Source organism: Diceros bicornis, chromosome 6, assembly GCF_020826845.1.
Source record: "Diceros bicornis minor isolate mBicDic1 chromosome 6, mDicBic1.mat.cur, whole genome shotgun sequence".
NCBI classification, from domain to species: domain Eukaryota; kingdom Metazoa; phylum Chordata; class Mammalia; order Perissodactyla; family Rhinocerotidae; genus Diceros; species Diceros bicornis.
The window spans coordinates 32,437,338-32,460,135 of NC_080745.1; the positions used below are offsets into that span (position 1 = coordinate 32,437,338).

At 36.2% G+C, this 22,798-nt stretch overlaps 1 protein-coding gene and 1 pseudogene across 3 annotated transcripts in view; one reads left to right on the forward strand and one right to left on the reverse strand.

Annotated features, from left to right (window-relative positions):
* Positions 1-22,798, reverse strand: part of ADK (adenosine kinase) — a 544,441-nt gene that overhangs the window by 388,274 nt on the left and 133,369 nt on the right. The window lies entirely within an intron of this gene.
* On the forward strand, positions 3,523-4,380 carry LOC131406853 (small ribosomal subunit protein uS5-like; annotated as a pseudogene).

The following is a 22,798-nucleotide window of genomic DNA, read 5'->3' on the forward strand; positions in this document are numbered from 1 at the left end:
GCCCACCCAGTGGTGTAGCGGTTAGGTTTGCGAGTTCCACTTCGGCAGCCCGGGGTTCGCCGGTTTGGATCCTGGGCACGGACCTACTCACCACCCATCAAGCCATGCTGAGGTGGCGTCCCACATAGAAGAACTAGAAGGACCTATAACTAGGATATACAACTATGTACCAGGGCCTTGGAGAGAAAAAAGAAAAGAGGAAGATTGGCAACAGATGTTAGCTCAGGGCCTATCTTCTTCTTCAAAAAAAAAAAACAAACAAACAAATAGATAAAAGACCTTGATTCACACAACCAATAAAAAAGGTAAACTTTAAGAACGTATAATACCTATAAGAAAATAAATGTAAAACACTTCTAAAGTCATTAACAGAAGACTTGAAGCAATGAAAGGACAAACCATATACTCTTACGTAGGAAGACTCAATTTACCTTCAGTTAATTTCTAACTTTAATGTAATAACCACATCGAAAGCAACAGGTTTCAGGTTTTTTTGTTTTCGTTTTTGTTTTCTGTGGGATGAGTGGTGCAGATGAGACAATAGGATAAAATGTTGAAAAATAAACAAAGATAAACTGGGAAGCTCAAAAAACCTTAAAGATATGAGGAAGAATAGCCCAATTAGGAATAAAATTATTATAATGCTTCAATAATTAAACTGGCACACAAATAAAAAGCCATACCAATGGAATATGAGAGAAAGTCCAAAAGCAAACCAGAATAAACATGGAAATTTAGATATGACAGTAGCACATGGGTAAAGTGACATCTCAAAATAATGAGGAAGAGATGAAAGAGTCAATAAATAGTATGGAACAACTGAATAATCAACACTAAAAAAATAAAGTAGGATCTACATCCCATACTGTGTATGAGGATAAATTATAAATGGATCAAATCTTTTTTTTTTTTAAAGATTTTATTTATTTATTTTTTTCCCCCAAAGCCCCAGCAGATAGTTGTATGTCATAGCTGCACATCCCTCTAGTTGCTGCATGTGGGACGCCGCCTCAGCATGGCCGGAGAAGCGGTGCGTCGGTGCACGCCCGGGATCCGAACCCGGGCCGCCAGCAGCAGAGCACGTGCACTTAACCGCTAAGCCACTGGGCCGGCCCTAAATGGATCAAATCTTTAAGAGTAAAAACTAAATTTAAAAGTTTTAAAAGAAATAATTAATGAATCCCATTATGTAACAATAAAAATTAAATTAGCAAAAAAAATGCAAATTATAATCTCATAAAAGTGTTTGCAACTCATATCAGAGAAAAAGGGCTTATGTTCCTAACGTATAAAGAGCTCCCAGAAATCACTAAAAAGAGCAAAAAATCCCCAAAAAAGGAAGTGTGGTACAGAGGATAAGGTATGAACAGACATTTCACAGAAAAAGAAGAGCAAATTTTTTTAAAATAAGATCCTCAACTTAACTCATTAAAAAAATATATAGACAAATTAGAGGTAGGCTGACATACCATTATTTAGTGATCAAGCTGGCAAAAAAAGAAAAATCACAAGTTTAACAACTCTGTTGGTAAAGCTCTGGGTAAAAGGCACTCAATTTTTTTTAAATGTCAAGAAAGGAGAGAAAAAAAGGACAAAAAAAAATCACAATGATGCTAAAAGGGAAAGATTTTAATATTACATAATAAAAATCCAACTAATAGTTGTTATAGAAGATACATTAAAAGCATAAGGACATCTAATGCTCTAAAGTGAAAGGAGGAAAAAGATATACTGGTCAAAGGTTAACAAAAAGAAAGAAGATTAGCTGTAATTATTATCAGATAGACTTCTAAAAAAGATATTAATTAGGATAGAAAGAGTCACTACATAATGATTTTTTTCAAGTTCAGTACCCCAAGAAGACAGTAATTCTAAAAGCATGTGCCTCTAATAGTCTCAAAATATATTAAGCAAAAATAAATAAATCTGAAAAAGAAACAAATCTAGCATCACAGTATATTTCTACACACCTCTTTCCATTATTGACTAGTCAGGCATATAAATAAACAAAAAATTATATGCAAGAAATAACAATTAACAAGCCAGATCATGAGTGATCACATGATGACATATGGAATATATAGAATTCTTCATCCAACAATTAGAGAATGTATATTCTTATCAAGTACACATAAAATATTACAAAAGCAACCCCATACTGGGACATAAGACAAATTCAAAAATTTTCAAGAACTTGTTCTCTACAATGTGCAATTAAATTAAAAAAACAGACAACTTTTTTTAAAAGCCCATATTTCAAATTTTAAAACAATTCCAAAATAATTTCAAAAAGTAATCTTAAAGGAAATTTTAAAATACTTAGAAATGAATGATAATTAAAACACTCTCTCAAAATCTGAATGATACAACACAGAAGGTGTTTTGAGAAAGATGTATAGCATTAATTGCAAATCTTAGAAAAGAAAAAAAGCTGTAAATTAATGAGCTAAGTGTTCATATTAAGATATCAGAAAGGGAACAATAGATAAACCCAAAGAAAACAAAAGGAAGGAAATAAGAGCAAAAATCAATGAAACAGAAAGCAAAGATACAACAGAGAGCAACTTAAAAAAACACACATAAATAACTGCATATACATACAGCAGAGATTAAATAGATAAAAGACCCCTGACCAACAGCAAGTAAGCAAATGGGGACCTCAGTTCTACAACTCCAGCTAACTGAATTCAGCCAACAACTTGAAAGAGCATGGAAGCGTTCATCCGTAGAGGCCCCAGAGAGAAATGCAGTCCTGCCAACATTTTGATTTCAGCCTTGTGAAACCTGAACAGAGAACCAGCTGAGCGAGACACACTGTACTGACTTCTGACTTACAGAACTATGAGATAATAAATGGGTGTTATTTTAAGCTGCTAAATTTGTGTCAATTTGTACGGCAGCAACAGAAAACTAATACACCTTCCTTGCTAGACAGTTAAGTGCTGCTCCCTAGCCTCTACTGTTCCAGGATTCTGTCACCCCTCTTGCTGCTAGAGTCCACTTTTACAAAAGTATCTTCTACATCAGTCCCCATCTACCGTAAACAGCCACTCTTGAGGCTTCCCTATGATGCTGGTGCTCCCTTCATTATTGCATTTCCTTATTTAATTAATGATAAACAGAGTGTCTTTCCTGTCTTATACGGTAGATCCATTCTAGCATGCTCACTTCTCTGAGGCTTTTGATCCCTTGCTCCACTGTCTGCCATGCAGCTCTGACACCTCTACTTCATTTAATATGGGCCATCACTTTTTCCAAGCTTCCAAGAGCCAGTGCAGCAGCATATTAGCACCAGCTCCAGTGGCCTTTGTCAGAGTGTTAATTGCTGTGTCATTGGAGAATGCTACCTAATCATCAGAGCTTTGGCTTTAATGTTGACCAAAATCAAAGGTTCACAATATTTAGTTTAATCCCAAATCCAAAAAAAATCAAAAGCCTTTCCTTCTTAAGTGCTGGATGAGAAAGACCTGTATTTTTCAATCTATCTTTAAGAATATGGCTTCTTCTCTGAAAAAACACCAAATGGCAGATGGCGCTGGTGCCACAGGAGGGCCTGGAGGCCCCAGAGGCCCTGGAATGGGGAGGACGCAAGCAGCTTCCGTGGAGGCTTCCTCAGGGGTGGCTGGAACCACTGTCACTGCCGAGGATAAGGAGTGGATCCCCATCACCAAGCTGGGCCACCTGGTCAAGGACATGAAGATCAAGTCCCTGGAGGAAATCTCTCTTCTTCCTGCCCAACAAGGAATCTGACGTCATTGACTTTTTCCTGGGGGCATCCCTCAAGGACAAGGTTTTGAAGATTGTGCCTATGTAAAAGTGGACCGGTGCTGGCCAGGAAACCAGGTTCAAAGCATTTGTTGCCATCGGGGATTACAGTGGACATGTCAGTCTCAGTGTTAAGTGCCCCCAAGGAGGTAGCCACTGCTATCCATAGGGCCATCAACCTGGCAAAGCTCTCCATTGTCCCCATGTGGCGCGGCTACTGGGGGAACAAGATTGGCAAGCCCCATGCTGTCCCTTGCAAGGTGACCAGCACTGTGCTCTGTGGTGGTGCGTATCACTCCTGTCCCCAGGGGTACTGGCAACATCTCAGCCCCTGTACCCAAGAAGCTGCTGCTGATGGCTGGTATCGACAACTACTACTCAGTCAGGGGCTGCACTGCCACCCTGGGCAACTTTGCCAAGGCCACTTTTGATGCCAACTCCAAGACTTACAGCTATCTCACTCTCAGCAAATTGTGGAAAAAGGCCATATTCACCAAGTTTCCCTATCAGGAATTCACTGACCATCTTGTAAATACCCACACCAGAGTCTCTATGCAGAGGACTCAGGCTCCAGCTGTGGCTACCACACAGTTTTTTACAAGAAAAACAAAGTGAATTAAGCCTGTTTAAAAAAAAAAAAAAAAAAGGAAAGAATATGGTAAAAGCTCTAGACCTTCTCAGAATAATGCACATCCACAAAAAAAATTTGCATGGATTTTACGAAAGATTCAAGGCCAACGTGAAGCCCATACACATCCATGTCGCGATCTAGATTCCCTAAAAACAGACACTGAGCTAGTCTGGGATACATGATGTTTATTAGGGATCAATCACTGTGAAAGGAAGAGGAGAAAAGCAGGATTGGAAAAAGCAGGAAGTCAAATTATGATATAGGCCTCACAAAGCCTCAGGCAACCTGGGATGGCTCTCTGGAGGTACATTACTTGTCAGAGTTGTCTCAGGTATAAACAAAATGGCTGGGCCTTTACACTTCTATCTTGATCAGTTGAAAGATGAGAGCTGCCCTGGGAATGGTGGGACCTTAGGCAAGGAGACTCTCTGCAACAGAGGCAGACCTTGAAGGAGCTGACAGCGGAAGGCTTTCTGATTACCTTCTTCCCCACGGTTGGGCTGCAATTCCTCCTTAAAGGAGGATCTGGGCTGCACAACTCCATGTCTACCACACCTTCACTTAGGAACCCATTTCATCCATTCTAAAAATCCTCTTCTCTCTTGTACTTTCTACTTCTCCTCTTTTCTATTTTTAATTATACCAGTGTGTTTTCTTAAGGCAAAAGCCCAAGCATTTGTAGCAGAGAGGACCTGCACTGTAAAGATCTCACAAGAGGTACACTACAGGCCCCAGGCAGATGGCAGTTGGCTATGGGTAGAAGGAGCCCCACTCAGAGACAACAGGAAGCCCTACTGACCTAAGTTCATTTGTAAATTGCTGGCTAAGGCTACAAATGAAATAAGTAATTACATAGGAATAACTGACAAAATGAATAACTGACAAAATGATCTAACAGCAAACCTCTGTAAGTAGAAGACTTTTCACCACACTCAACTGGAACTAAACATGGGATAGCTTATAATTTATCCATCACAACAGAGAGCAGTAAAATATCAATATTTGGGGGTTAGAAAATTAAGCATTGTATTATAAATAAACTTTATTATAAATAAACTATCTTCTAATTATAATCAGAATTAGAAAATAAGGCATATTTTTAATTTTTTCATCATACACTATTTAAGTATAACCTTCCTTCATACAACAATTCTTAAGTTCTTACTGTGTGCCAGCCACTTCCTAGGAGCTGGATATAGACGTCAACAGGACAAACTCCTGCCTTCAAGGAGCTTACATTCTAGTTAGGAGAGACAGATAATAAACAAGGAAACAAATAAACAGATATCTATAAGTGCTATGAGAAGTGTCATTTGAACTGAGAACTGAAAGAAGTCCAAAAGAGCCACAAGGAAGAGCATCCCAGAGAAAAGAAACAACATATGTAAAGGTCCCAAGGTAGGAATGAGCACCTGTTCAAGAAACAAAACAAAGATCAGTATCATTGAAGCATGTGAGCAAGAGTCCTCTTACACGAGGTAAGAGTTATACTCAAAATGTCAATGTCAGGATCAATTATCCTTCCTCCTACTTCATCTGTTGTTTATTGTTAGAAAATTATGTAAATGCTTGAGACTGAGAGCTGATAAGCAAACACTCTCAGATCTTGCCAGTAACTAATGCTGCTTCCTATCATTGTCTACTCTCCTTATATTATAAAAAAATCTACATTTTCATAGAAATTGAAAAGAAGAAACAGAAAGGAGGAATGAAAAAACTTCTCACATCCCTTACAAGGAAAACTAATTTTATATGTAATGCAAAAGATATTAGCAACACTTCCCCTTTATGCAAATATCTACATATATTTTGACTGAGTCACATTAAAGACAGTAAACAAATCATCTACACATCAAAACACAAATGTATTCTGAATAATTAAGGTTTCCCTACATGTTAAATCTCTGCAAATAATTTGATATCAATCAATTTGCAGTGTAGTTGGTTTGTTCCAGGAAAAACCAGTATTTGTTTGCTGGACTTATCAAAGAGAAGTTTAAGGTAATACAACAATGCTAAGTGGCTTGTCACACCAAATAATTACAATTTTGATACACACTATTAGAAAGAAAAGCAATGATATATTTAAAACAAAACTGCCTTAAAATACACCTTAATAAAAACGTAAAAAAGAAATACTTTTAATATATAAGCATCAAAACATAAATAGGTAAAGTGCTTAATCAGTAGTGTTAGATCTAAAATTTCCAACATTAGAAATGACAATTACTGCAAGATATTAACCAAGGTCTGTCCTGACTCCACGCCTCACTTTGAACAACTGCCTATTTGGAGGTACCAAAAACCTCCACAACTTCATATTGGGGTGAATATATGTTATAGCAAGAAAAATTACCAGTACAGAAGCCCCTATTTACAAGTTAAGTTCCATTTGTTCCTTAATCTAAGGTGACCAGTCCCCATATACATTGTAATCCTCTACTTCTAACTTGCTGGTACATGTATTCTATCTCACTTCTTTCTCCAAAATATTTCAGTTTGGTCTACACTAAAAACTGGTCGTGAGAGATAATTTCTCTCTTCTTTATGATCTCCTCACAAGTGTCAGAAGAAACTTTTTAGAAGTTTATCCACAATTGCTGCCCTGCCACTTACTTGGACATCACATGGATTTAAAGGGGCTGAACCTTACAGAATTATCTCTGGCTGTGACAAGTTTGATCAGCAGCACCTACACACTGCTTTAGACTTTAAATTCTCAAACTCTTGGTCTTTTAACATAAGGTCAATAGACATCTAATACTGATGCTCAGACTGCTAAAAATTCAAAAGAATTTTTACCAATGTCTCTTACTGATTACCTACAATTGCGTAGGCTAGCAGTTCTCAAAGTACGGTCCATGGATCACAGGTGTACCTAAAATTCTTTCAGGGAATTCACAGGTTAAAACTATTTGTCTTTTACAATGTTATTCTTGCATGACTGTACAGCGAAGTTTTCCAGAGGCTACATAATATGTGATGATATCACTCTGGTGGCTAATGGAATGGATGCTTGTGTATTTCTGTTTTGTTTTGAGAATTTTTTGAAGTAATAGATCTAGAGTAGTAACATGTGTGTTTTTAGAGACCAAGTCTTTTCTCAGCATTTCCACTGTGCTCTTACTAGCTATACCTGTATAATCTATGTATCTGTGTGAGGCCATATTTCATTTGTATACTTCAATCAAAACAATATATTGCAACAGATTGAATGCAGAAGCAGATGAGGCTCCACCTGCCTTCTATTAAGTCAAACATTAAAGAGATTTGCAAAAATGTAAAACAATACCACCCTTTTTTCAATATTTTTTGTTTTGGAAAATATATTTATTTTTCACAAAAATGTGTTACTTATCTTAACATATAATGGGTTTATTACATTTACCTTTAAATGTATTAATACATACATTTGGGGTATACTTTTCACATGTTTAATCACCAGTTTTGTCTTCAAAACAATTCCTGTTGTTGCATAAACCAATTTGCACTTTTTACTCTGTTTTTTTTTATTGTGGTAACATTGGTTTATAACATTATATAAATTTCAGGTGTACATCATATTTCGATTTCTGTGTAGATTACATCATGTTCACAACCCAAAGACTAATTACAATCCATCACCACACACATCAATTTTCGCTTTTTAAAAGAATTTCTCTACTTTTAATTACCATCAGATTGATATCTCACTCCTTATTAGAATTTCATATTCTTAAAGCTTTTACACCTATATAATATTCTTAAAAGTAAACTGTAATTAAAACACCAACAAAGCAAACACAGCACAGAATAATGAACACAATAACCAACAATGAAACGACAAGACACATCAGTTTACAATATCCTTTGGTCTGATGTGGCTTTATTTTTGTTTAAAAAAATTTCATATGGTGAAAATTGATAAAAAGAACTTTTTAGTATTTTACATTGATATTTATCAATTCTGAATAAAAGGTACCAGGATAATACAGCTTTTAGCTAGCCACATTTAAATATGCCATAAGTCAAATAATGATGTACCACTATGTCATCTTATAAGGAAAATAATTAGTTCTTTTTTTCTTTTGAGGAAGATTGGCCCTACGCTAACATCAGTTGCCAGTCTTCCTCTTTTTTTTTTTTTCTTTTTTCTCCCTGAACCCCCAGTACATAGTTATGTGTCACAGCTGTAGAGTTGTAGCTCTTCTATGTGGGACGCCGCCTCAGCATGGCTTGATGATAAGTGAATAGGTCCGAGCCCAGGATCCAAGCCAGGAAACCCCAGGCCGACGAAGCGGAATAAGTGAACTTAACCACTACGCCACCCGGCCGGCCCCAATAATTATTTCTATTCCATCACTATCAAGACTTTCATGTGTATTGCTAGTTATTGAAACGTGGGTTACCAAATATCTAATGTTCAAATAGTTTAAAAACCATTATGGAGGTTCTTTTCTTGAGACTACACAATAGTTAATCTAAATGGATTATAAAAGCCTTATAGTTGGTAAAAAAAATTATGATAAATACAAGCAATATTTTCTAATAGAGATGAATGGTAATTGAAAAATTAATGTTACATTTAAAATACATTTCTGAATATTATACACAGCAATGAAGCACTTTAATTAAAAAAACAAGTTTAAACCATATTTAATCATTCATCTTTCTGAACTCTTACTGCCAACTTCCTTCTATTCTTCAAACACATGAAGCAGTTTATATTATTTCCCCAAACAATAAGACCATTTATCATAATTTCACTATATTTATTGCTGTCTTTAAAGATAATTTAGGGCCGGCCCCATGGCTTAGCGGTTAAGTGCGTGCGCTCCACTGCTGGTGGCCCGGGTTCGGATCCCGGGCGCACACTGACACACCGCTTCTCCGGCCATGCTGAGGCCGCGTCCCACATATAGCAACTAGAAGGATGTGCAACTATGACATAAAACTATCTCCTGGGGCTTTGGGGGGAAAAAATAAATAAATAAAAAATTAAAGATAATTTATATTTCCAAACATAGATTAATTAAAAAAACCTAGCATGAGCTAAATTGCACATTCAATGCAAGTATAAAAATACAGGTAAGTCATGAATAGGACACAGTATCTATCATCTGTTAAGCATTGAAAGTGGTAATCAACAAATTAAATTACTAATTTAAAAATTTATCATTATAAAGCTACTACATTTGTAATATTCAGAGATTATAAACTAATATAAAACATATAGCAAGTGTTGATAAAGCTCAAAAGTGTCTGGCTAATAACCATGCTTAGAGGTAAATTAACATTTCTCTAATATCTAATATATGCCAGGCACTAGGCTAGGTATTTCACATATATTGTCTTATTTCATCATGGCAAGAACTGTATCAATAGGTGTCATATCCCCACTTTTGCCAAGGAGGAAACGGATTCTGAAAAGTCACAAAACTAATCAGTAGCAAAGATAAGACTGAAGTAAAAAATACTGGTGAAATGAAATCAAAGGAATGAAAACAGTTTTAAGACAACTTTCTTAAAGAAACGACTGCCATTTTACAACCATTCTTTATAGTCCCATAACAAGATTCCAAATTTGCTTTTGGGGAACCATCTTTCCAACACCCTTAACCCCTAAGGTTCCAGCAGTGCTAATTCTATCTCCAATTGCAGGAATAGGTATGTAGCCCAAGCCAAGCCAAACAGACCTATTATGATCTAATACCACAACTCTTCTTGGAACCACTAGAACAGACGCAAAAAAGTGAGAAAGATGTGAGCCTACAGCTGCTGGCAGCTACCCTACCTCCAGGAGATGAGAGCCTATTTGCAAAAGGAACCAATACCAAGGGAAACAAAGCTAACAGTTGAAGAGGGTCCAAGCAACATTTGAGCCACTAGATCAGGCTTCACCTGAAATCAGCCATACCATGATCTTTTTAATTATGCGACCCAATAAATTTCCATTTGCTTAAGCCAGTTTGAGTTGGAAATTTCTGTCACTTGTCCAATGCACCTATCAATAAAAATTTAATGGCATATATCATCTCCAGAAATCAAATAATGTATTTATTTAATTACTCTCAATCTGAAATCTAAAAAAAGATTAAAAGGAATCAAGGAACTATTTTCAGTATTTCAAAAAGTTTAGTGGAGTTGTACACTGACCAGGCATGAGGCCACTACAGCTTATTAATATACCAAGTTCTTTCTGACTGTATCATTTCAATATGAAAAGTTCAGTTATCTTGTTTTTTTTTTCTTGTGTGTGAGGAAGATCAGCCCTGAGCTAACATCCATGCTAATCCTCCTCTTTTTGCTGAGGAAGACTGGCTCTGAGCTAACATCTATTGCCAATCCTCTTCCTTTTTTTTTTCCCTCAAAGCCCCAGTAGATAGTTGTATGTCATAGTTGCACATCCTTCTAGTTGCTATATGTGGGACGCGGCCTCAGCATAGCCAGAGAAGTGGTGCGTCAGTGCGCGCCCGGGATCCGAACCCGGGCCGCCAGTAGCGGAGTGCGCAAACTTAACCACTAAGCCACCTGGCCGGCCCAAGTTATCTTGTTTTAATATGAGTTCTACATAGGAATAAATTTTTTTGTATAATCTTTATTTTTAAATTAGAAATAAATAGATTGTTACTTTTAAAATACAGTTTAGGGGCCAGCCCCCTTAACAGTGTAGCGGTTAAGTGCGCACACTCCGCTGCTGGCGGACCGGTTCGGATCCCAGGTGCGCACTGAGGCACTGCTTGTCAGGCCATGCTGTGGCGGCGTCCCACATAAAGGGGAGGAAGATAGGCACAGATGTTAGCCCAGGGCCAGTGTTCCTCAGCAAAAAGAGGATTGGCATGGATGTTAGCTCAGGGCTGATCTTCCTCACAAAAATAAAAATAAAAATAAATAAAATACAGTTTATTTGGTGGACAAACTGCTTTAAAACAGGAAATTTTTCAAAATAATCACTGGAGGAGAAAATATCAAGAACTATCACATTACTTTGAAAAATACTAAATAAAACAATTCACACCTTTAATATACAAGCAATTCCTGACTAACCTCTTAATTTGTGACTGCCTTTCTATCTCTCTACCCTGAGGCTATTTACCCTCCTGAGACATCAAATAAGCAGTCTAGGCTAATGGCACCACCTAGTGTCCTGTACTGGTCACTTTCTGACATACCGTCTTCTACTTCTTTTTGCTGCTGAAGGAATACAGGCTAGTCTCCCACTGTTTTTCTCTTTAATAATTCTTCCAAAATCCATTTCTTATTCATATGTACATACACATTGTCCTAAGTCTCCTCTCATCTTTCTCTCAACAATCGTCCAGTTACTTTAGGAACAACTATTTAGTATGCCCTTGATTGCTGCCAGGTCCTTAGTATTTAAATGTAGGTTATCATCACAAGTACTTTGTAAAGTTACTACTATGAGTATCTCTTTCACATGCCCAAGATCACATCATGGGACAGGGAGTGTGGCTCCAAAACCCATTTGCTTAATTACTACTGATAAGGCCCATGCTGCTTTTCCTTAATTCTTCTTTTCATACTATGCCCAACCACAAACCCAATTTATAAAATTAGTGGATTCAGCTGTATCTCAGAAGAAAACAAATGCATTAAAGGTGAAAATTAGATGTAAAAAAAAAATTAGTCTTAATCCACCACTTGAAAGTATCTAGAAGTTCTTACTTTCAAAAAGGTATCATCCATGTTTTTCACTCTTTGAAAATTAAGTCAAGCTTTCTTCAAATACCATCACAGCAAAAAATGTTCTTGTTCACGTCTGCTGGTTGGACTAATATGATTTTCTAATATTTTGTATTATGATAATCCTCTAGCTTATCATCAATCAGTTAAATCAATTTTGGAGAAAGGACTTAGAGCTAATCATCATTGTTCTTTTTATTTTAAGAAAATTCAAATGAAATATTGGAATAAGCATAAACAGACCAACAAAACAGAATGAGAACCTAGAAACAAGACTCACTCATGTACAGAAAACAGAATATATGACAGTGGACTGTTCAAAAAATTATGCCAGGACAACTGGTTATCCATATGCGAAGGAACTTAGTCTCAAACTCTACCTCACACCATACACAAAAATCATATTCAAGTGGATGAAAGATCAAACTCTATAGAGCACATATAGGAAACTCTTTGACCTCGGGGTAGGAAGAAATTTCTTAAACAAGGCATAAGAGACAAAGTATAAAAAAAAAAGATAAATTTGAGTACATCAAATTTTACTACTTGTATGAAAAGAAAGACACCACAAAGTTAAACATAATCCACAAAGGGCACAGATACATGCAACAAATAAAATCAAAGAATTAGTATCTATAAAATACAAAGAACTTCTACAAATTAGTAATTTTAAAAATTCCAACCAAAAAAAAAAATGAGCAAAGGACACTAAGAGGCAATCACAAAACAGGAACTTTTAGGCAAATAAACAAATAGGAAAATATGCTCAACCTCAGACATTTTTAAAGTGTTAAGTTAAAACCATAAAGAGATACATTTCACACCTATCAAAATAGAAATAAATTAAAATTTCTATTCATACCAGTTCTTAGCAAGACAATTGAGAAAGGGAATGCTCAGATACTGCTGGCAAGAACAATTCAGCAATATCTAGTAAACTGCAAGATGTACATGACCAACAATTCCACATACAGGTAAAAATCCCAGGCAGCACTGTCCTATAGAGCTTTCTGGAATCACGGAAATAATCTGTATCTACAATACCCAATACATTAGCCACTAGTTACATGTGGCTGTTGAGCACTTGAAATGTGGCTAGTGTGACCAAGGAACTAAATTAATTTTATTAAATTTTAATTAATTTAAATTTAAATACCCACATGGGGCTAGTGGCTACTGGACAGTACACTCCTAGAGCATCTCTCACATATGCATACACATACAAACACAAGAACCTTAACTGCAGCAGTGTATCTAATACTGAAAAACTTGTAAGTCCTCAATTAGAGAACAAATTGTGACCTATTCATACAGCACTATATAGGAGAAACTAAATTATATATATAAATAATACATTAACATATATAAATCTCAAAAACATAATACTGCACAAAAAAAAGCAATGTGAAAGACAGACACAGTAAAATAGCATTTACATAATGTTTTAGAACCTGCACATCAATCCCACATATTGTTTATGAATACATACACATACAGTTTAAGTATTAAGAAAGGTATTACAGATAAAAACACCAAAAACAGCTAAAAATACCAGTGACCTTTGGGATAACAGGGAGAATGGGATTGCAGAGAGGTATACAGAGGCCCCCAATTGTATCTGTAATGTTTTATTCCTTCTCCGCACCACACACAAACTTTCAACAACTACAGCACAGTGTTAAACTATTGGGTACATGGGTGTTGGTTTTAGTATCATTAAATTTTTCTATATACTTAAAACATTTCATAAGGAAAATCTAAAAACAAGAAAATCCATGCTATAAACTGTAGAACACAATCACTTGCAAGTTTGAGAATTCCTGTTTATTCTTTAATTTCTCCCCATCTCATTCAGCTTACTAATTAACATCCATCACTAAGCACAATGAAATCAAATTTGTGAAGGCCTAAAATACCCAACTGTATTTTCATGATGAAGCATAGCCTGTCACTAAAAATGTTTTCCACTTCCTAGGAAAAGCAGTAAAAACGCAAGGTTTCTCTTTTTCTTATGACTTTTTGACTTATTCAATTCCCATATGTAGTATTTGTGAAAATCAAGTATTTCAGCATGGAAAAAAAACAAAAACAAAAACAAATTGCTATATAAGAATTACCCTTGGGATAATTCATGGATTCCTGAACCAGGCCATTTAGCCATGAGGTCAACTATAACATATGTTTTAAATAACATTTAATCTACTTTGCTGACACTCTCATTAAATGTTTATGTTTTGCAACAATTGAACAACTTATAAGGATCACATATTAGGTGTTTCTGCCGAGACATTCTGCTCTCTCCTAGTTTTAAAAATCAAAAGCTAATAAATGTGTTCATGAAAATAGAAACAAGCAAACATCACATTCCATTTAAAGAAAGCCTGTCTCTGAATTCAAAAGTTTCCTTGAATTAGTCAACCCTCCTATTGTTGAGAAGCACAAAATACATGTTTTATCAATTAGATTCCTACCAAACCGTAGGACTGTAAGTTTCATGAGAGCAAGTATAGTATCACTATATGTTATTGCGTAACACAATATGACTGAATTAATAAATGAATAATCAATGAATGAAACTACCTATTTATCATCAGTATCAAACATGTTCCACGTTAGTTTGTTATGCTTCATGACTTGGGTAAGACAAAATAATAAGGAAAACTGGAAATAATCGTGTTTGAAAAAGCAACTCTAATCCAATGTTGGAGCTTCACACCAGAATTTGAAATTCACATAGAAGATTCTCAAAGCTTCTACCTCCCTCTGCCTTCAGTACCCCACCCTCCATCTCTCAGAGGAAGCACTGATAAACAGGGTGAAGGCCAAATCCCAATTTTAAGGTTAAAATCTCATGTCCTATGGCAAGGTCTTCACTCAGTGCTCTATTTGGCTAGTGCACTTACCTTTGGCAACAACCCCTCTGTCTGAAAAATGACAAAGCCCAGAGAAAGGCTTGTAGGGGATGGTTTAGCCCAGCCACTCTCAGCCTAAAGGAAAAGAGATCTTTTCCTTGACCCATTAACCCTTGAATTGATTCTCTCATGCTGTTTCTCCACCATTAGAATGCTAAGATTGTAAATACCAATATCAGCGTATGAATGTAGGAGAAAATGGCCAAAAAGGTCTGCCTGCACAATGAGTACAAAAGGAGTCTTTGCAGAATGTATTACAAATAGCCAATAAAACAGAAATGCTCTCAACCTCAACAATAATTAGGGGAAAGAAAACCTATTAGAACTGTTAAATGTCACATTTTCACCTACCACATTGGTAGCATGTGTAAATAAACACTATTATACTCTATCTTAAGTAACTAAAACAACTTTTATGAAAGACAATTTGGCATCTCTCAAAAATTAAAATGTGTATTCCTTTTAGGTATAGCTCATTTAAAAACTGGCAAAATTTTGTAAAAGTACATGTAAAAAAATGATACATGTGAGTAGTCTTGGTGGTGAAAAACTAGAAAAACCCAAAAGTATTCATTAACAGGAAACTGGTTAATAAAAATAATTCATAGTTTCAGAGAAAAAGAACATACAAAATGATAGAGAGGAAATTACCAAAAATGTATAACAAAAATGGAGGAAGGACATTAGTCTCCAGATTACAAGGGCCAATCACATGCTCAGCACAAGGAAAAAAAAAAACAGCCATACTAAGAAAAATCACATAAAGATGTTTCAGAATCCCAGGGGGAAAGTGAAGATCCTTGCCAAGAGTTTCCAAAGAGAAAAAATAGCACATATAAAGCTCAGAAATCAGTAGAACATCAGTCTTTTCATCGGCAACACTGACTACTAATGGAATAAGGCCTTCAAATTTTTGAGGAAAAATTATTTTCGACCTACAATTCCATACCTAGTTGAAATATCAATCTAATATGAAGGTAGAATAAAGATATTTTAGACTTCCAAGTACTCAAAAGTTTTATTTTCTACCCATTCTCTTTTCAGGAATCTCTGAAAGATATACTTCAGTAAAACAAGGGAATAAACTAATAAGAGGGAAAACAACCAAAAAGCAAATTATCCAACAAAAGAGCACAGGATCACAGACACGGAGAGTTAAAAAAAAAAAAAAAAAAAAAAACTGATTGAAGTAGAATAGAGGGTTGAGCGAGAAAAGTCTCCAGAAAAAGATATTAATTGAGCTTTGGGACTTATATTTAAGCACTTGAAAAAAAAAATTTAATGAGCTCTGCCTGAGAGATCTGTTGAAACAGAGAGGGAAATTAGCAATTAGGCCATAGGAAACTAAGCAAATGAATAAGCAAGGCAATAAATAAAATGGGAAGGGAGTCGAACACAAAAATTTATTTAAGTAAATGAATGTAATATAATGTATTACATTATTCAACACCTACATGGTCATTATAATGTAAATACTGAATATAGATTATTTATAGGTTCAACCAAAATTATTATATAATTTTTCAAAACTTGAGGAGTAGATATGTAATATGGTCTTGATGGTGCTCAGGGCAAGCCACCCCAGAAGGTACCACTCTGGTATTCGGATTATTTCGAGCTGAAGACAATAAGGACTCAGAGAACTCAGGAAGAATATTTGAGTTTCCCCTCCCAAACTGCCTAAAGAATTTAAAGCAAAAGGTCTGTTTCAGGAAGGAGTTATTATCATGATGGCTGTAAAGATAATGTAGGATAGAGGTTACAATAGGAAAGGCACCAAGCCTCTTTTATCAAAAACTCTGTCTCTCCCTGACCACATTATCTATAGATGACCCTAAAAAGAATTGTCTTCCTGGCCTCTGAAGTCCCAGACCACTACCCACCCTCAACACATTCCTCGCCTTTAGCTGCAATACTTAAGCAAGCAGCTTAGACAGAGGAACGAGTTGCTCATTTCTGAGTTTCTCCCATGTATACATGTTATTAAACTTAGTATTATTTTCTCCTGCTAACCTGTCTTGCTGATTATTTGGCCAGCCATAAGAACCTTAAGGAAAAGGGCAGAGGGAGATTCTCCCTCTCACCCATTTTGGCACCCAACGTGGGGCCACACTGGCTGGCAAGTTGCCTTCTCTGGCTGGAAGACCTGCCTTCTCCCTGGACTACTGCAGATGATGAGATACGGGAATGGCTGAGGAAAGCCGGCAAAAGGTAAGACTTCTTAGCACGTCAGCCTCCTGGAATCTCTATCCGCGGAGTCCGGTGGAAGGAAGTGGTGAGAATTTTTTTCTCTTTCTAAATTTAGATTGGCAGGAGAAAATATTTGGGAAACTAGTTTCTTGTGCTTTTAGTGACTCTTGGTTTAAATTTGGTAGAGTACTCTTGGTTTTGATCTTGATCCCTTTTCCTCCCAGAGATAGTCTCTGTTTTTCTCTTTTGTCTCTGTCTTTGTGTCGTGTGTCATAAGAAGGAAATACCATAGGGTAGGACACAGGCATAAGCCCTATAAGCCTGCTGTCTGGGCCGGCCCCACAGACTGGTGAGTTTGCGGGTCTCACCAGACCGGCGTCTATTTAGACAAACTTTGCTGTGGGTTAATATGCACGTGAAGTGAAGGCCATTGCCAAGGGCATCTTGGAAGCCAAAAAGGCCACAAATTTGGTGGGCACGGGTCGAGCAGTTAAGAGCCATTAGGGTGCTCGCCGCTTTCAGAAGACTCCTATGACAGGATAAGTTGGGTCACGGAACGGGGTAGATGACACAGGTCCCCCGTCAACTGCAAGAAAATGTCCGTGCAACGACGAGGTACTCTGTAAAGCACACAGTCCCCAACCCCGCGGCACCCCCACCCCCAGGTATTATTCTGGCTCTAAGAGACCTAAGGCATGGCTAAAGCTGTCATTGTGCACATAAGAAAAAAACAGATGAGGTTTTTCCTTCTGTCTTGTTCTGTGTCCTGAAAAAAACTTGGCTTTGTGACCAGTGAGAATATGCTCCTTGGTCTCCATCATACGGAAGGTGCATTTACCGGAGTGCACCTTGGTGGCCAGTTGAGTAGACTGGGGTTCCGAACTGTCTCTTTGTCCGGCTGTGCCAAGCTCTCAGGGGAGTTTGGCAAAAAGGGCCCAGTCCATAAGGGCTTTTGTCGTCTTAACCTTCGTTGCCCGTTAGTGCTGGAAAAATCCCATTCCAGTATCGCCCGCCCCGTGTCACAGATTAGCGGGTCTGTGACTGGAGGCGTCCCACACGATTGTGGGAGACCGGAGACACCGTTTTCACTACACCATCCTTACCGCCTGTGCAACGAAGGTCTTTACTTTCTCTGAATATCTTTGAAAGTGAATTCTGCAGATCATGGGGGCTACATCATCTGCGCCCTCACCAGGGACGCCTCTTGCGTCCATGGGAAAGATTTATTCTAAGCGTGAAAAGTTACCTCCGGGTTTTTCCTTAAAAAGGCTTATTGGATTGAGTCACTATTGGAATAAATATACAAATGAAGATCCTACTCGTCAATGGCCAGACGACGGATCCTTTGAATTGGAAAAACTTCTAAATTGGGGGAAAAAAATTGTTTTGAGAGCTCTCACATAATTATTTAATTGGTACCTAAGAATTAAGGGCCAGAAAAAGGAAGGGAAAAATTTGAATAGCCTTAAGACCTTGACTCAGGTAACAACTGAATTGAGAACATGTAAAAGTGTAAGTGTTGATAAGATTATAAAGGTTAGAATGTTTGAGCTAATTTTATATAAAGAGGTTACATCAACTTTGCCTGAGTATGTTTTAAAATGTCTGACTGGGAATGCTTCCCTTGTCCAAAATTAGAAGACCAAGACCTATTGATAAAGGACTTAATGATAACTATGTTTAGAGGTATAAGAGGTGATGAAATTTACATGAAATTTTGTAGAAAAAAACTGATGTTATTTCTATTACAGAACTGGTTAACAAAAATACTAATTTAAATGATGGCTAATTTTATCTGAAGTCTTAAGAAGTCTTGTAGGCAATCTAAATAATTATTGGGAATAAATAACTAAACCGTTGTGAAAAAGATAAATGTTGGATAAACTTTAAACAATAATTATGTGTTATGGTGGTTACAGCTTCCAAACTCTTTTTGGTAACTTAAAACTTTAGAGTTTTGCTAAATTTTATGATAAAAATTCAATTGAGTATCTAGATCATTTCCAAATAACATAAGATATTAGACATTGATTGCTAAATGTACGTTTGTCTACTTTTGGCTTTTCATTACAGGAAAACTAAAAGGTGTTTTGGGTCTATTGATAAACATGTGTTTTATTAAAAGATTGTACTACAAAGTAACATATTTCTAGAAGTTATGAAGTGTTTATAAATTTTCCAAGCCACAAGATACTCATGTAAAAGAAAGTTTATATTTGTTTACTTAGTTTTTACTTACAAATTAAGGTTTCTAAAGGTTAAAATTTCTAATTAAGGGCCGGCCCCGTGGCTTAGCGGTTAAGTGTGTGCGCTCCGCTGCTGGCGGCCCGGGGTTAGGATCCCAGGCGGGCACCGCTTCTCCGGTCACAATGAGGCCACGTCCCACATACAGCAACTAGAAGGCTGTGCAACTATGACATATAACTATCTACTGGGGCTTTGGGGGGAAAATAAAATAAAATAAATAATAAAAATTAAAAAAAAAAAAAAGAAACCAGCTTAAAAAATAAATAAATAAAATAAATAAAATAAAATTTCTAATTAATATATGTGATTGAAGCTACTAAAAATTAAGAAAAATATATCTGTACAGGGAAAATAAGATATATAAAAAAAGATACAAAGAATGAAAATATTTTGTTTGATTAAGAAAGATAAATTTGTCCTCAAGTACTAGGAGGGAAAAGAAAGACATGGTACAAATTCTGAATGTAAAAAAGAAGTTATAGAAAGTTTGTGGAAGAGAAATTCTGGAAAAAGAGTTTTATGCATGGTCAAGTTGGCTAAGATTAAAATAAATTTAATTAAGTAAATGAGTTTTAATAGCAGAAGCAAGCTGGTGCAAAATTAAAATTTGGTCTTCTATCTCTTAAAAAGATAATTTGCTTAAACTTGATAAAGAGGTTATAAAGGATTTTTCTTTACCTTTGGGTAAGTTTACCTAAAAAACAGAAAAAACAACAAAACAAAACTGTTAAAATAATTTCCTGTGTTCAAAAGACTGAGGTCTCTCTATTAAGGCTTTTTGGACTGTTAATGCTCTGCTTGCTTTGACTTTTTTATATTTTTGACAAGCTCCCCAAAATTCATATCTTAAATAAAGTCTTTTTTTTCACTTTTTTTTTCTTTGTGAATTTTCAAAGGGCCCTGAAACTTCTCAAAGAAATTTGCTCTCTTCCTATAAGGAGGAAGATACTAAACTTATTAGGCTTATTCAGTATGTTAAACTACATAGAAAGCATTGTCAGACAAGTGATGATAAGCCTGCTTAGGTAGTATTTTGTGGGTAAATGTTATTGACATAGGTGTTTTAAAATTGTATAACATTACTGAAATTCTGATCTGTCCTGGTTATCAGTCATAATTCTGGTTATTATTATTTTAAAGTGTTGTATGTCACAAAATTAACCAAATTTCTTTGCCAATTGCCATTTTGAGCTCTTGTTTACAGACTTATTTCTTGGCTCTAATGCTTTTGCAGAATATGTTTCAACTTCAAAAAAATTCATAGAAAGGACTTTGACATTTACACTGGAACACAGGTTTCTGACAAACTTTCTGATCATAAAACTGAACTTGGTAAGAAATTACACAAATCTGATGGAGAGACTGATGACTTCATGAAGCTGCTAACAAAAAGACTGAGATCAAAAATGGATTACACAGGACTGAATGAACTGATAAAGATGATTATAATTTTTATGATTTTTCATTTCAAGTATTGCTAAATTTTTAATGTTTTGTTTTTTCAGATTTAAGGAAAACTTTTTCTCTTTTCTCCTGAGCTAGCTATGACTTATAGCAATTTGGTAAATGATACTTTTGTAAGTAAAATTGAAATATTTATCTTTTTCTCTCTACCTGATCCCTCCAGGATTCGAAAACTCTTAGTGAGTATTGTTGTTTTCATGGCAATATAGTTATTTGCATAAGTTCAATAAGAATCTGTTCTCCTTATAACAAGACACAATTAAAAATGCTGGTTATATTACCAAGGTTGTGACTAGAACATCATATTTGTGATATAACCATACAGCTTTTGAAGAATAAAGATTGGACTTTATAAAATAAAGCCACGTAAAAATATTGGCCTGGTACCTTATGTTCCAAGCAACACTTACCAGGATAAGTAAAGAATGTCACTTATCTGGCAGGTACAAAAAACCTCGAAATATTTTGGGGGAACCTCAGAAGAGAGGAATTCACCCAAATCTGTAGGTATTGCAGGCAAAGTCTGATGACAAAATCCTTGGCTTGGCTTTCCTGGCCTCGAGAGGCCTTTGAAGTTCAATGTAAGATTCCTTATAAAAAGTTCCAGCAAAGCAGATTTAAAAGAGCCTATGTGATCAATTGCTATTCTTGCTGTACTTATGTAAATAATTGGGCCAACTCTATTGAAACTAGACTTATTTTGCAAACTAGTTAGTTTTAATTCGGCTATCTTAATAAAAATGAGGGTGATTTTAGAGAAAAAAATTATATTTCAGTAAAAACTATAGTATACATTTGCGGATATTAGATCCTAGTTTTGTTGTCTTTTGAGGTTTTTGTTTTATATCTGTTGACTAGACTAGATCCTGATTTCTTCTAGTCTCCTAAAATATCTAGCTACAGATGTCCAAACTAACGTTTTTGATTTTTTCCATCATTTTCATTTGGAATCACTGAAAACTGAACCTGCCCTTTTTCCTGAAGCCTTACAAACTGAAGCTGATGGACTTGATATAAACTTGCGAGATTACCCGATGACATCATCAGAGACATTTTAAACTGCAAAAGATGCTTTGACGCTGACATCTAAAAATCTTCTTAACTGGCTGTCCTCTAAACTCAGAAACTGCTTTACAACTTGCTCCAACCATTAACCTTGTTTTTCTTTTGTTTACATAGAAATGCTTCCATTAAATACTTGATTGCTTGCTTCCACAATATAGGCGTAACCTTGAGAGCCCACCTGCATCACCACCTTCTAAAATGAACTTAATTAAACCGATCTATTATCAAGACTAAGAAATGTGTTCAGTGAGATGAAACAATCTACCAACTCAGCTTCTGGACTATGAAACTTCTTTAAGTTTCAAAAGGACTGTGAAACTTCTAGGGAGGTTTCAGAGGAGGGAACGGATGGTGCTCAGGGCAAGCTACCCCAGGAGGCACCACTCTGATATGCGGATTATTTCGAGCTGAAGACAATAAGGACTCAGAGAACTCAGGAAGAGTATTTGAGTTTCCCCTCCCAAACTGCCTAAAGAATTTAAAACAAAAGATCTGTTTCAGGAAAGAGTTATTATCATGATGGCTGTAAAGATAATGTAGGATAGAGGTTACAATAGGAAAGGCACCAAGCCTCTTTTATCAAAAACTCTGTCTCTCCCTGACCACATTATCTATAGATGACCCTAAAAAGAATTGTCTTCCTGGCCTCTGAAGTCCCAGACCACTACCCACCCTCAACACGTTCCTCGCCTTTAGCTGCAATACTTAAGCAAGCAGCTTAGACAGAGGAACGAGTTGCTCATTTCTGAGTTTCTCCCATGTATACATGTTATTAAACTTGGTATTATTTTCTCCTGCTAACCTGTCTTGTTAATTATTTGGCCAGCCATAAAAACCTTAA